Below are 11659 nucleotides of genomic sequence, written 5' to 3' on the forward strand. Positions count from 1 at the left end.
TCTCATTTTCACTGCTGTGTTGCACTCCAGCCACTAGATGGCAGCGTGTGACTGTGTTTTAGTCTCTTCTCTATTGCCAGAGATGAAATGAGAGGACACTCATGTTTGACTTCACTGAGCCAGGTGAGTTTTTATCTTTCGTCCTCGTCCCAGGAGAAAAACGTCTCCTCTGTGGCATCTCGAGGTGAAAGTGAGCTGGAACGGGATGATGATTTTCTGTTTCATTATGACAGGACAAGATTAAAAAGTCAGAAATGATGACACTGCTGCTGCTGCTTTGGACAGAGTCCTGGGTACCCCTGGGCAAGATGCCGGTCCCAAACCTGATTAAGGTTTTGTCTGGAAGGTGTAAAAATCTCTGCCTAACCAAATGTTAAATTAAATGAGTCCTTTATCAGTCCCACAGGGGGGGATTCTCTTCTCTGCATTTAACACATCATCCTCTACTAGAACTAGTATATATATGTATGTATATATACATACAATCAACCATTCACTCTCGCACCTACTAATCCCCGTATTGCATGTGGGAGGAAGCCGGAGAACCCGGAGAATGCCCACGCAGACACGGGGAGACACCTGCATTTAAATTAGAAATGTCGACGCGGCAGAGAATCTGCATGAAGGAGACTCTTAAAGGCATGTTTTTAGTTTTTTGTTGTTTACACACGTTTGTCCTTGGCTGCTGCTGCTGCTGCTGTTGTTGATGACGACGGACGGACACATAAAATGCTGCATTAAGCAGAAATGAAGTAATGAGATCATAGTTTCATGTCACGGCTCAGCGACATGGAACACAACCAACGACGTCCTCAGTTTTTAAAATAAAAAATAAAGATTAATTAGTCGGGAAATGCCAAGTCAGCATTCTTCAACTTTCTTTCCCTGTTTTTCATTATCCCACCGCTTATTGTTGGTCATTATCTCATGTCAGGAACACACGGCGTTCCCAGCTGCATTTTGTGGGGAAATGCACATATTCTTGTACTAATAATAACTTTTTTAACATTTGTAGAGCGCATGGCACAACACGGAGGAGGTCAGAAAGGTCACGGGTGAATGTCGACACTTAACAGAGGAGCAGACGTTTGAAGAGTGAGAACCCTGGCAGCAGGATCCAGCACCGCACAGGACGACGCCGTGACAGTCCAGGCATGATGTTATGAATGCATGAATGAGGCTCTCGGCCACAGGATCACAGAGCGACGGCGGCCCAAGTTGAGAAAGGTTTTTTGCGGCAGTGCTACAGTGCCACCTGCAGGCTTGGCATGTGCACTATATTGTTTCTGTGGGAGTTGTGAAGAAGACTATGCCTGAAAAGAATAACTGTCGTACTTTACTTGACTCTAGTCGAGTCGCGTGGAGCTGATTTGTCGCTGTTAAAAAAGTGACACACCGCAGCTGTGAAGTGGCTCGGGTTCCTTGGTCTCACTCCCTGCAGCAGGTTTTCAGTCTGATAAGAACCTGGCTCCGAATAGTCCGTGACGCTAATTCAGTTTGATGTAAACCTGAAAAGTTGCACAGGTGTGCATCCTCAGGTCATCAGGGGAGTTTCATGCAGAGCTGGAGGACTCTGATTGCTTTCTCAACACAGAGAGTGGAACCTCATCACACACTCACTCACCTCCCTCCCGCGTCTCCCCCTCTCCATCCTTTACAAACCACAGCACAGATGTGGTGGGAGCTCTGCTGACGGAGGAGGGAAAGACGAAACGGGGAAGAGCACACGCAAGCGCTGCCAAGAGGAGATTTCCACATTTCTTAAAAGCGTCTCTCTGTTAAATGAAAAACAAATGTGTGATTGATGTGTCGGACTTCGGCTGCGGCGTAAGAGAAGAAGAGGAGAGAACGACTTTGCTTTGAAACCAGAAACCGGCGAGTGGGAACAGTTAGCGTTGAGAGTGTGAATCATTTGATGCCCAAACACACGAGTTTCCTCTCAAGCTTCTGGTTTGAAATCGAGACAAAAAAAAAGGCCAAGATTTTACTTAGTTCCACTTAAAATACAAATACAGATGAATTAGCGTTGAGGGGATTTACTTAATTTCAATCTGGTATGAACGACTATGACAAGGGATGAATTACAACTGTTATTTAAAACATATACACATAAATGTTAAAATCCCCATCTCTAATATCGGTAGGGACAATCTGGCACTGTCCAAAAACAAAGCTAAGCCCCATCCCCTTTTTTATGGGAGCTCAGCTCCCATTGACACCGTCTAAAGACCATGTAGCGGGGCGACACCGATCTGATTCGAAAATGGGAATTGACACTGGGATTTCTACCGAGGCGGAGAGTAGGAAGTAGAGAAAACCGGAGACGATGCCTGAAAAAGGATCTGGTCGTGCGGGGATCTGCGTCCTCCCTCTGTGATGGTGAATGTATCGGATTTAGATATGGATGGATGAGGCTGCTGCAGAGGAACTGCATCACCATTTGTTTTCATTACGCAGGCAAAACAACCTTCACACGTTTGTCTCCGCGTTTTTTGTGAAAGAAAAGCTCAGTTTTGCAGATGAAGGGGAAGCATGTGACTCTCTGCAGTGGACACACATGAGACACAGTGTTTGAAACCCAGTGTTTGAAACCCTCAGTGCTCACGCGGCGCGGATGTGACGTGAAGGGAACATTATTTTTAGACCGCTGTCCTGCACGTTCGAGACGTTTCTCTGCTCTGTGATCAAACTTCTGTGGCGTTGCTGTACCCTGATTGACCGTGTGAAATACACGTTACTAAGATCTCGCGGTGACGCACGGGATAACGCGGTTTTCCGATGTCTGCGGAAGTTACCAAATATCGTTCTTTGCCCTGTAAAAGGATCAAAGCCTCGGTGGAGGTCATAAGAACACCGGGTCTCTCTCTCTCTCTCTTCTGTCTCTACCCCATTTTTTCCTTTCACCACAACCTGTCTTGGCACATGGCCGCACATCTTTGAGGGTGGTTCTGTCACAGTTTTTCTCTCCACTGATGCCTCGTCGTGTGAACTGTGGGCTTTCTCTTCTCTCTATAATGTTGGAAAGCTTTCGGTCCTGACTATGTACAGTAGCTTGAGATACGACTGATCGGCTTAGGGTTTGTGGACGCTCTCAGGTATCGGTCGGCCGGCCCTCGTGTCCCTCTGTGGAAGCGCGTGTGGTACTGCAGGTCCCAGGCCTGGACAAGGAGTTAGTCACAGAGCTATACTGGGACACGTGGGAAAGTGGAGTCCCCCCCAACGTTAGCTCACAGGGTCTCAGTGTGAGACACAGACCCCCCAGATGTCTCATTAGCTATATCATTAGAGAGACAGCTGGACGGGGGTGTGGACAGCTGACGCGGGGCTGCAGCGGCGGGATTAGTGCGGGTCTTTTTAGAGTCTCATGATGAAATAACCCTCTCACTTGTTTAGCACCAGTATTTGGTGCGGGGTGAATTTCCCTTAAAGCTGCAGTACGTCATTTTGTTGCTGTACTTTTACTTTGTTCTTTATATTTCTAGCAACTTTTACTCCATGACATTTTCCTCTAACTGTCTTTGTTACTACAAAATAAAATCAGAAGAAGAAGAGTTGGTATTATGGTCTGTATTTTATATAGAACTTTTCTAGTCTTGACGAGCTGCTCTACACTACAGTTTTCACCCATTCACACATTTTACCTGGTTTAAAAGTACCTTATTAAAGCGATACTTGAGTTAAAGTGACCAGAAAATGACTTTGGTAGAAGTTGAAGTCACTTTTTTTGTTATATATAATATTACTTAAAAATGATCAAAAGCCATTTTTATCTGATATAAAATGTACTTAACTTTTAGAAGTAAAAGTAAAATTTTGGGAGAAACCAACTGTTCAGCAGGGGTGATGATACAATAGCGTACAACGATATAAGATTATTTGTGTCAATATTTTAGAGAAGTTTTTATTGCTTTAATTAACTTCATTGTTTTGTTCCCAAGTGCTTTACCAATAAAGTTGGATTGGATTGAGAGTTTCAAAGTAAAAGTGTTTTTATGTTGTATGTTTTGTATGTTGTTATTTATAAAAACATAAAAATATAGTTTGGAGGGGCCACATGAAATAGACTAGAGGGCCACAGGAGGCCCACGGGCCACGAGTTTGAAACCGCTGCAGTTAAACTGCAAAACCATTGATGTAGCGTGTTATTTAAGATAAAAATTAAGGGTTAGGCTTAGGTTTTTAAGGGTTTTTAAGACAACGTTGGATATCTTTCAAGTGTAAAAACTTTACTTTCTCCAAAATCAATCAAATGTGACTGGAAGCAGAATCTCTACATTGAACACGCCTCTCCCTACGTCACACATTAAAGCTCCTTCTTCTCTTCTTTTGTGGTTTCTGCCGCGGAGAAAGAAACTTTTCTTCATCTGCGATTAATGTGAAAACCAAAGTGAGCCGCGAATGAATCCGCTGTGGCTTCACCACGTCATTAACTTCCTCGTCGACTTCAGGAGCGGAGGCAGACCTATAATTTAGCCGTGAGTGAGTGAGTGAGCGATCTATGACTCAGTGAATACAGTAGTGCATTAATGAGCGCAGCATTAGCAGCAGAGTAAACGCTGGACCTCATTTATCACAACAAGCCTTTAAAACTAAACTGCCTCCTTTGTTTATTGTGTTTTCGTCGGTTTCCAGTGAATGAAAAATTCTTCCACACCAGGTTTCCTCTGAATACAGAGGATTTGTGGCAACATCAGAGCAAACAGCTATTGTTTTTGCATCTTAAAGCAAAAATGGACGACACATTTCTTAAATGATCGATCATAAAGTTTAATCGTGTGCTTTTTCCACCTATACGTGTCAAATATGTGAATAAATGAATGATTGAATGACACAAAAACAAGAGATAAAGACTTAAATATGATATAATAAGGATTTTAATTTGACATTCCACTTATTAAAAATCCTTAATAACTTCCAGTAAACTACGATTAGACTGGAAACTGAAGTTTATAAACGAGCCCAGTCCCCCGTGCCAAACCCCATAGAGAAAATCAGCCATTTTACGTCACAGCGCGCGGGAGTCGCTGATCCACTGCTGCCGCCATCAGGAAGTTCACGCGTGTCATTTTGTGACTTCTGCGTTTGAAAACCTTTGTTCGGACTTACATCGGTGACACAGACTGACCACACGAGGCAGCGGCGGACCGGCGCTCCGCTGTGTCCGAGTGAGCTAAAAACGACGATTTTCTCTATGGACTTTGGTGTGTTTACAAATTCAAAAGGAAACTTAAAAAACAAGCAAATCACGTGATTTTTATGAAATGATCTCAGCTGAATGTATAAATCAATAAAATAGACATGGATGGATGAGCGAGTGAATGAATGAACCCTGTGTTTTTAGGAACACGGAGTGTGATAATTGTAAGAACAGCACTGAGGGCCTCGCGGGTCAGGGTTTACATTCTTGGTGTTCCTCAACAATGTCGTGCCTCACTGAGGCCGCAGTCCTCGGCGAGCGCGGGGGACGAGCGGGGAGCGACAGCTGCCGAGCCAGAAAAACAACGGACCGGACGCCACTTTTTTTTTTTCTTTCTCCCTTTTCTCTTTCTCCTCCTCCGCGTGAAATTCCAGGAATGGTCGCGATTGCAACGCAGCGCTCTAAGGTTACATAACGAGGACACTTCACAAACATAAGCTTCCTTCTTCCCCGATTTCACGCCTCATCCTCGGCCTCACGTTCTCGCGCCTCTGGATCCGCTCCCCGCCCCCTGCCGTCTTTTCCATATTTCACAGTGGGACGCACAGCTGCGCTCACACAGCTGCTCTTTAAATGCAGTTGTGATTCCGCTCATGCACATTGTTGTGCTGCGTGTGCGTGACTTTACTCCGAGCCATTAGACCATAAACGTCCGTATAATCTCCGATCGGTTCTCTTCCCCGACACTCGTTTTATTGTCATTTTTAACAAGACAATCATTTGTCCACGCAAGTGGCCGCTTTAAATATGACACTCAATTATATACGATCCAAAAATATGGCAAAGTACTCATTTCCTGTGAGGTAAAAAAAAAATAAAAAAGTGTATTATCTTACAAGGTTAGGAAATATAATTAAAATCAAAAAAAGTGTGAATATTAATGACAATAATGAACAACTGTGAGTTTACCAGGATTCTTTTCCCCTAATAAAAACTAATCCAACATGAGCAGCAATGTGGGAAAATGCCATGGTGGTCTACAGTATACTGCACTGGTTCCCAAACACTGGGATGGGACCCACAGATGGGTCACGGGAGAATTTCTTTGGGCCCCCAAACAGAATTTACAAAAACATTATGATTATTATTATATTATATTAATGTTTTTTTATGAAAATACCCAAAATGCCCACGTTTATTTGGAAAAACAAACTGTATTAAGTTCAAGTAAATGATTATATCACATTTTTAAATGGTTATACAGAAATCCTGGTCCTTTTGTAGTGGGTATTATAGTGTACGTGCACATCACTGACTCCACAGATGCATTATTATTATAATACAGAAAATAATTATGTGTATATGTTCTTAAAAAAAACATTACTTTCATCTATTGGAAGCCAAGATATGGCTGTAAATTAGTCGCTTACGTCCCTGAAAAGAAAGTTTGGGGAACATGGACTTAAATATTAGATCATTAGAATCAATATTGTGAATTTTTGGATTGTTTTAAAACATTTTTAAACTTAAATCTGATTCCCGACCACCCGACTCTTCATGCTTCACCATGTATGTACTAAACTTTTTTTTTAAATTAGAAAAAGAGTTGAAAAAATAAAACAAAAATCATGACAAATTTCAAGTGACAGATTTTCAAACAGACTTTTAAGGACTCTTTCGTTAACGATGAAGTCACAGCAGTTGTGGTTCGCTCTGAAAATGTTAGCAGTGAACTTTTGGAAAGAAAAACAAGAGTATTTAAGGATGTAAGAAACACACACTCTCCCTCTCTCTCTCTCTCTTCTAAATTGAAGGGAAACCCACTTGAGAGCGCGCGTCGACAGTTTGAAGCAACAGTCGTGTAACTGAGAAGAGCGACAGTTCACTTTTTCCACAACAGAGAATAAACAGTTTATGTCTGCAGTGTGTAAACAAGCAGCTCCCTCGTCCTCCTCTCTTAGCGCCTCCTCTCCCTCCTCACTTGGACTTTGAGTGGGTGTTGTATGAAAAGGCCTATTTAAAAAAGGACCTGAGGGACTTTCTCTCTAACAGCTGCCCAGTTGTTCCACCTTGTTGACCAAACCCCCCCCGCCCTCCGCCCTCCCATCTACCCGTGACCAACTGGAGCTCTCAGCAGAGGCTCGACATCACAGCAGCAGAGCGTCCGACGACACCAGCAGCTACTGTTCGGCTGGAGTTAAAGGAGCCGTTGGTCCAGTTCCATTTTTCCTTTTTACCCTGACCTCTGACAACTGAGCTACAGGGGGTAATCGTCACACATCAGTAGATATAGAGCCATAACTGTTCTTTTAGCGTGTCAGAAAACGCCTCCAAGGACTTGGAATACTTTGTGGTACACGCACGAGACGGCAAACGCGTTTTTAACGTGGTTAGCGTAGCAAAAAAACACGCTAGTGTGAAGTTCTGTCGATAACAGATACACATCAGAGCGCATTTTGGCCTTTTCGTAGCGGATATACACCTGCGTATCACATAGACTACGCCTCTGTTGTTAGCTTTGTGATGCTAACATTAGTTCTTAAGCTTCTGGTACTCTAGGAACTCTCTTGTAACTCTCCATTTGAAGGGATAGTTTGCTATTTACACTTCTCCTCTGCCTCAACAAGGTTAGCATAACCCAGTTAGCATTTTAATGGTGTAATGGTCAAAATCTACCGACAAAATCGTCATACATCAGTAGATTTAACATGCTGCTATAATTATTCCCCCGCGTGCCAGGAAACATCTTCAAGGAATACTTTGTTGTACGTACTCGATAACACATTTTGCTGTGGTTAGCGTAGCAACAAAACATGCTATTGTGGTCTACTGTAGTGAAGATACTGTCATCATGATCAACGTCTCCACCTTTTGTTTGCAAAAACGTCCAAGTCATGTCAGAAAACAGCGTTGATACACACCTTTGTGCATTTTTATCCACCTCTGTCGTTAGCTGTGTGATGCTAACATTAGTCTCTAAAGATTCTGTCATTCTGGGAACTCTCTTGTAAATTTGTAGTTTGCTATTTACACTTTCCCGCTGCCTCATCAAGGCCATAACCCAGTTAGCATTTTAACCCAGGCTCTTGGAACCAGGTCACAGGGTGTTTTGGTCAAAATCTACCCCGACAAAGTCGTCATACATCAGTAGATTTGACATGCTGTTGGGCGATAACTAATCTGAGAACGTTTTCAACGCCTTGGAATACTTTGTGGTACATACACGAGACTGCAAACAAGCTTTGTTGTGGTTAGCAAAGAAACGGCTCGACGAGAACATGATTTTAAATATGATCTTCCCATTTAGATGAAAATATGATCAGTTTTCAGCATCTTTCTATCAGGAACATTAAGGCAGATTCAACAGCAGCACTCACTCATGTCACTCCTCCTGCCTCACCCTCGAGATCCAGCACTCCCTCCTCCTCCTCCCCCTTTTTTCCAGGAGATGAAAGGGAGACGGAGCGAGCATGAAAGGAAGTGTCTTGGCAGTCGAGTTGACCTCAAGGCTTTTCTCCTCGCTTGCATTTTTTTTTTTTTACCCCCTCCCACTTATTCACCTGTAAAGCCTCTCCACCTCCAAACCCCATCTGCTCCTCCAACCCCCCGTGTCTGTGGGTGGGATTGAGAAGTTGAGATGAGGTGATTAAGAGTCCATCATCCCATCATTTCCTGTTTTTCACACCAGAGGGAGAGGATCTTAAAACCCAGCCATTAGCCGACCACTTTTTCTTCCCCTTTCATAAACACAGTTGGGAATATTAAGTGTTTGGGTCGTTCTGATGCTCTTTCGTTTTTTTCCGCTTTTATGTTTTCCCTGATGAAGATAAAAGAGCACGTTTCCAGGCAGATGGAGGTCGGTGGCGAGATGGTGAACGAATTAAATTTGCTGATGTGGACGCACCTCAGAAAAATCAATCCTGCAGAGTCAGCAGTAATTCATTGTTTACAGGTATGAAGGTCATCAAAGGTCAATCATGGAGGAAACGGAGACGCTGCTGCTGGCTCGTGTCAGCCACAGCTTCTTTTCTTCCTCTCCTGCATTTTCTCATGTTCGCACAGTTTTAAAAGCCTGAAGTATCCCTTTAATGTTCTACCTGGGGTCAACGGAAAGAAGAAGAGACTGACTGCCAAATAATGAGCTGCTATAACAGACTGACTGCCGAATAGTGAGCTATCCATACATCCAACACATTGAATGCCAAATAATGAGCTATTCTATACATCCACCAAGACACTGCCTGCAAAATAGTGAGGACAAGGGAGAGGACATGAAGGAGGCAACCCCCGAGAAGCCGAAAGAAGAAGAGATTAATTGCCAAATAATGAGCTGTTCTCTAAATCCAGCAACAGACTGGATGCCAAATAATGAGCTCTCGTCAAAATTCCTCAGCTCCGCTCTGATCACATACCCTGGTATTAAGAGTAGAACAGTATTTCTGATTTTCCTCCAGAGGAAGCTTGCATACCACTGGTGGTACACGTACCACAGTTTGAGAACCACGGGCACGGAGTATGAATGGGCCGTAATATGTGGTGAATTAAAAGCAACGTTTCTCAACTTTATCCTCCGGTGACTCTTCAAAGCATCCCGATATCTGCGAGCAGCACGACGCGGTTATGAATAAACAAATAAATAAATAAAAAGCAAATAAGTGAATGAACTCGACAAAGCATCGGTCAGAAGTGCCGGTTGCCAGGCAACAGCTGCCCTTGCCTCTCTCTCTGTACCTGGCGTTCTGCTTAGCGCAGAGGTTTTTGGATATGGTTTCACGGCGTTAGCCGCTGTGTCGGCGCGGACAGGTTTAGAGTTCAAGCTAATTAGGTTTGTGTCCAAAATGCTTCTCTTTCTCTCTCTTTTTCTTCCCTCCTCCGCCTTCTTTTCATATAGAGGCCGTAACAGCCGTGAGAAATCAGGCGTGGAATTATTCAAAAAGCAATTCAGTCTAAACAGTGGGGAAGATGTGGAGCAGCTTTTATTTATTTTTTATTTTTTTCCACCCAAACAGGCGGTTGAATAGAATAAAAAAATAAAAAAAACACCCACACATGCAGTCACTCTTCATTTTAACCCAAACCGGTAATTACACGTCAGCAGCGACAACCTTGAAAACCATATTTCACTATTTAACGAGACAACGCGATGATTTATAGATTTATAGAAAGACGTTATTGTATCTTAACTCTTAGAACTCTGTCCTTCCGTCATTACTGTGTATAAACAGAGGCTATAAGAACAATGCAATAAAGAGTGTTTTATACCCTTGTTTTTCAGCACAACTCAAATTTCCTTTCAAATCTGAACAAATGTATGAAATTTGGAAACATGTCACATTTCAAAGTCTATTTTCGTGACTTTCTGCACAATTATTATTGTTTTCATGACATAAAATGAATCATAACTTTGACTCAACGTCACATTAGAGCAGGAATCAGCAGGTAAATTGTTTTTGTGAGTAATTGAATATTTGGGCCAAAACGTCTTCAGTCACAAAAACCTCCCACGTTTACTGCCTTAAACGTCGTCTTTGATCAGCAGCTTCTTCTTCTTCTTCTTTGAGTCTAACATATGCAAGTCTTCATTTTACAGACTTTTACTCCGTCTCCATGGCAACACCAGTGGTTTTATTTGTATTTTTCAAACCACACATTTAGTTTAGGCCAACTGTCAATTCTGGCAACACACTTTCATACAAACATCAGAATAAAAGCTCTGAACTGTGAAGAGCCTGAAAATGTCACCTACGTTCAGACCGAGGAGGTGACGAGGGGCAGGTGAGCAGCAGCAGGAGAATCAGCAGCAGGAGAATCAGCAGCAGCAGGTGCAGGAGAATCAGCAGCAGCAGGAGAATCAGCTGATGAGAAGCACAAACATCAAAAACGTTTACATTTATTGTTTATTTATGAACCTTTAAAAATGGACTGTCACTTCATACAAGGAGTGCAGCTCAAAGTGCTTCAAAATAGTAGGAAAATAAAATTTAAAAGGCAAATAAAACACAACACAGGGTGGAACAAAATAGGAAAAGTCCAAAGTCAAAGGTTTGTTATTTGGGGCAAAGAAACCAGGAAATATTCACATTTAAGATGCTGAAAAGTCTGAAAACACTGAGTGTATTCAATTATTTAATGCTCTGCGTGATTTTTACGTCATTTCTTCTCTTTGTTTTGCTGTTTGCCGTTTATCCTTACACTGTGTGCAGTTACATTAGGGTAAATATCCTGCGCGTTGCCGTTTGTAACCTGTTCTGTGACCACCAGGGGGCGATCCAGACGTCGCCCGTCGTTACAGTTAGGTCGTCTTTCGTCTCGTAGCCTCTATTTTCTACCTGAGTCTGTGGTTGAAAGTGAAGCGTGTATTTTTGTTAGGGCGTCAGGAAAAGTCGCTGGAAATGAAATGAAATGAAACCTGACTTTGGTGCTGGTCGTGTGCCAAAGCGTCTCCCACAAATCTTTTCTTCCTGACCAAACAGACTAATGAAGTTCGTAGCCACTTCCTGAAATCGGTCACGAACAACGCTG

The sequence above is a fragment of the Solea senegalensis genome, linkage group LG16 (genome assembly GCF_019176455.1).
Source record: "Solea senegalensis isolate Sse05_10M linkage group LG16, IFAPA_SoseM_1, whole genome shotgun sequence".
Taxonomy (NCBI): domain Eukaryota; kingdom Metazoa; phylum Chordata; class Actinopteri; order Pleuronectiformes; family Soleidae; genus Solea; species Solea senegalensis.